The sequence below is a fragment of the Tamandua tetradactyla genome, chromosome 19, assembly GCF_023851605.1.
Source record: "Tamandua tetradactyla isolate mTamTet1 chromosome 19, mTamTet1.pri, whole genome shotgun sequence".
Lineage (NCBI taxonomy): Eukaryota > Metazoa > Chordata > Mammalia > Pilosa > Myrmecophagidae > Tamandua > Tamandua tetradactyla.
The window spans coordinates 56,513,360-56,517,925 of NC_135345.1; the positions used below are offsets into that span (position 1 = coordinate 56,513,360).

The following is a 4,566-nucleotide window of genomic DNA, read 5'->3' on the forward strand; positions in this document are numbered from 1 at the left end:
AAGATCCACCTTGAATGGGCGACTCATATCTCCATGAAAACAATCTAATCAAAAGGTCCCACCCAGAGCAAACAGGCAGCAGATAAGAGGTCGCTTGAATTCAGACCACAGATCCCTGTTACATACATCAGCTTTTAAATTGATCTTTGTTCCAAGTCCAGTGAATTCCAAGACTACAGAGTGAATTCTCACGTGAACTGAGAATCTCCTCTTCCTTCCGATCCAGAAATGGCCTCCCCCTTCAAACCCTGAGAATGTCAGCTGTCCAAACAAGAAGGGCAAAGTTAAGGCTTCTTCCTGTGGATCAAGAAGGACACTGCTGGCCAACTGGGTGGGTGCTTGAGGAGGGCAGCCCAGCAGATAAGGCGGGCCTCCAGGACAGAGACAGTTCTTAGGATCAGTGTTGTCTTTGTGGACAAGGAAAAGCACATGCATGTTGTGGATCTGGTCAGAAAGCATGGGCATTCAGTGACGTTAGTGGTTCTGGATGGGAGTTCCCTAGAAGAAAGACATTAAAAAACAGTTGGACTTGAAGGAATTGGGTCAGAATCAGAAGGTGTCAGGTTTCGTTGATCAGAAGCTGCCCCTCATGATGAGTTGTGGACTGCAGACTTGGACCCAGCCCCGACTGTGTTACCTGGTGAAGGAGAGGAACAGCTATGGCTTCTTTCTGAAAACTGTCAATGGGAAAAAGGGAATGCACATGACTGATATAATGTCTCAAGGTGTGGCTATGAAAGCTGGTATCTTAGTTGATGATCACTTGATTGAAGTGAATGGAGAGAATGTAGAAGATGCCAGCCTTGAGGAAGTGGTTGAAAAGGTGAAGAAGTCAGGAAGCCATGTCATGTTCCGGCTGGTGGATAAGAAAACTATCAGTTTTTTCTTTATCAGCAGAAGATCAAATTCAAGAGAGAAAGTATCAGTTTGAAACTGCTACCCCACCTGCCCCGGGTTGTAGAGATGAAGAAGGGAAGCAGTGGCCATGGGTTTTTCATTAGGGCAGTCCCAGAACAGAAAGGCCAAATCATCAAGGACATAGGTTCCAGCAGAGGAGGTTGGCCTGAAGACCAGTGGCCTGATAGTTGCTGTCAACAGTAAGTCTGTGGAAGCCCTTGATATGACCGTGTGGTGGAAATGATTAGAAGAAGGTGGAGATCAGACTTCACTGTTGGTGGTAGACAAAGAGATGGACAACATATATGGATTGGCTCATTTTTCTCCATTTCTCTACGATCAAAGTCAAGGGCTGCCCAATGGTTCTGTGAAGGAGGCTCCAGCTCCTACTCCTGATTCTCTGGAGGTCTCAAATCCAGATACTACACAGGAAGTAGGAGATCAGAAGCCTAAACTCTGCAGGCAGGTTAAAGGTGAAAATGGCTATGGCTTTCGCTTAACTGCAATTTGGAATCTGCCAGGCTCATTCGTCAAACAGGTGCAGAAGGGCAGCCCTGCCTATCTGGCTGGACTGGAAAATGAGGACATCGTCATCGAAGTGAATGGGGTAAATGTGTTAGATGAACCATATGAGAAGATGGTGGACAGAATACAGAGCAGTGAGAAGAGTGTTATACTCTTGGTCTGTGGAAAGAAGGTCTATGATTATTTCCAGGCTGAGAAAATCCCTATTGTTTCCTCCATGGCTGATCCACTGGATGACCCCCTGGAATCCAAAGAAGGAACACTGGCAGAGTCAGAGCCCTACTTCTGTACTGCAAAAGAGTGAGCCCACAGTACAGCCTCTTCTTCTTCCTCCAATTCTGAAGATACAAAGATGCAATAAGAATAAATAATGGCTTTGACTGATAGCTATTTCTGGTCATTTACTAAGAATCCTTTCTCAAGGAATGAGCTGCCATCCATTTATTGTTCCTGCCAGAGAAGAACTCCTCTAAACCAGTTCATTATGTGTGATTGTCTTCCATTGTCATTTCTAAGGGGAGGCTATAGCAGATGGCTTATTTATGACCTACTTAGAAAAAGCTAAGACTGGAGCCACCTTCTTTTCATATGATATCTTTCAAGCTTCAATTTAACTACATTTTCTTGTATGGTTACAATTCTTATTGCTATAGGCTCCATGAACACCAAAGATGATTTATCAATCTGCATCATATATGAGAGCAGATAACACTATTAAAAGTATGCTTTTGTAAGAATGTCATGGTTGCTAGAATAAATAACATTAAAAATGAAAAAAAAAAGATCCCACACAATGATAGTTCTGCCCCCACAAAATTGGATTTTAAAGCGATGGCTTTTCTGGGGCACATAGCAGTTTCAAGCTAGCAGTTATCCCACCTTATAGATTTGAGGAAATATCTGAAATTAAGGGATTTACCCATGGATCCCTACTTAGGGATAAAAAGTCATTATTATGGATAGGATAGGAATTCAGATTCTTGCCCCATCCCAGGAGCTTCTGCCTGCCCATTGTGTCCTTTAAATAAGCCCACCTTATTCACCTTGAACTCTGAAAAATTGCAGCAGCCTATCCCCTGGTTAGTGTTAGGCCAGGAGGTACTACTAACCTTATGCCAGATTAATGGAAAGTTTCAAAATGTTAGTCTACTTCAATTTTCTCACTTTGAAGGTCCAGGCTATTGGGAACACACAACGGGTATCTGAAGAATTTGCAAGGGACAGTTAATTCTGACACCACAATATTTACACTGCTTTAGCTTTTTTCTACTTTATTTATTACCTATTATGTCTTTTATTTATGCTATTACTTTGTATCTCACTCAGTTCCTCACCTCTTCTCCAAGTGAAAGATTTTACTATTGTACTCCTTTCTGAGCTGTATGAAATTTCTATGTGGATGCACAGGGAAGGGGGTGATGGTGAATTATAGAGTGATGAGGCTTTGGGAGTCATTAGTCTAACTCAGGGTTTTTTAACCTTGGCAACATTGAAACATGGATAATTCTGTGTTGTGGGGGGTTATCCTGTGCATTGTAGGATGTTTAGCAGCATCTCTGACCTTCACCCACTAGATACCAGTAGCAGTCTCTCACCCCTACCCCACCCCTTCCCCAATTCTGGTCGTGGCATCCAAAAAGTCTCTAGACATTGCCGAATGTCTCCTAGGAGGCAAAATTGTCCATGGTTGAGAACCACAGGTCTAGCTTTATACTTTCTTTCCCATGTACTTATTATAATTCCTAACCCTAAATAGTTAAATGGTTAAATATAAAAAAATTCCTAATCTTCCTTCAAATAGCATCTTTCTTTAGCAATTTATGGTGGTCTCTGAGAATCTATATCTAACTGAAAAGTAGTTAGCTATCAAAAAGTAGAAGGGTGCCATGGACCAGGTAAACCCTGAAATGGAGAGGGGCCAGCCTCTCCAGAACATCAACTGGTTCCATCCCCCTATTCCATATCGACAGCCACTTCCAATATGAAAAAGTTAGAAGGCACATAGCCCAAATATCCCTAACGAGTGGGAGAAAGATCAAAGGTGATGGTGGAATGTGCTGGTTTGAAAGGATGTATGGCCCCTAGAAAAGCCATGTTTTAATGTTTTAAATCCCATTTCATAAAGGCAGAATAATCCCTATTCAATACTGTATGTTTGAATCTGTAGTTAGATCATCTCCCTGGAGATATGATTTAATCAAGAGTGGTTGTTAAGCTGGATTAGGTGACAACATGTCTCCACCCATTTGGATGGGTCTTGATAAGTTTCTGGAGTTCTATAAAAGAGGAAACAGTTTGGAGAATGAAAGAGATTTGGAGACAGCAGAGAATGCTGTAGCACCACGAAGCAGAGTCCACGAGCCAGTGACCTTTGGAGATGAAGAAGGAAAATGCCTCCGGGGGAGCCCTGAAACAGGAAGCCAGGAGAGAAAGCTAGCAGATGACACTGTGTTCGCCATGTGCCCTTCCAGCCAAGAGAGAAACCCTGAACTTCATCAACCTTCTTGAATCAAGGTATCTTTCCCTGGATGCCTGTGATTGGACATTTCTATAGACTTGTTTAATTGGGACATTTTCTTGGCCTTAGAACTGTACACTAGCAACTTATTAAATTCCCCTTTTTAAAAGTCATTCGTTTCTGATATATTGCATTCTGGCAGCTAGCAAACTAGAACAGATTTTGGTACTGGAGAGTGGGGTGCTGCTATGGTTTGCAAATACTAAACATTTTGGAATGGTTTTTTAAATGGATAAGGGGAAAATTCTGGAAAAGTTGTGAGAAGCTTGATAGAGAAGGTCTAGAGTGCTTTGAAGTGACTGTTGGTAGAAATATGGACTCTAAAGATACCTCTGACCAGGTTTTAGACAGAAATGAGGCACGTGTTATTGCAAACTGGAAGGAGGCGATCCTTGTTTTAAAATTGCAGATAATTTGGCAAAATTGACGAGTGACTTTGGCTGTAAGGCTGATTTTAAAAGCCATGAACTTGGATATTTAGCAGAAGAGATCTCCAAATTAAATGTCAAAAGTGCAGCCTGGTTTCTCCTCACAGCTTATGGTGAAATGTGACAGGAAAGAGATAAGCTGAGAACTGAACTCTTGGATACAAAGAAACCAGAAATTGAAGTTCCAGAAAATTCTGG

At 42.0% G+C, this 4,566-nt stretch overlaps 1 pseudogene; it reads left to right on the forward strand.

Moving 5' to 3' along the window:
* The first annotated feature begins 228 nt into the window (after positions 1-228).
* LOC143663400 (Na(+)/H(+) exchange regulatory cofactor NHE-RF3 pseudogene) lies at positions 229-1,783 on the forward strand (annotated as a pseudogene).
* Positions 1,784-4,566: the final 2,783 nt, after the last annotated feature.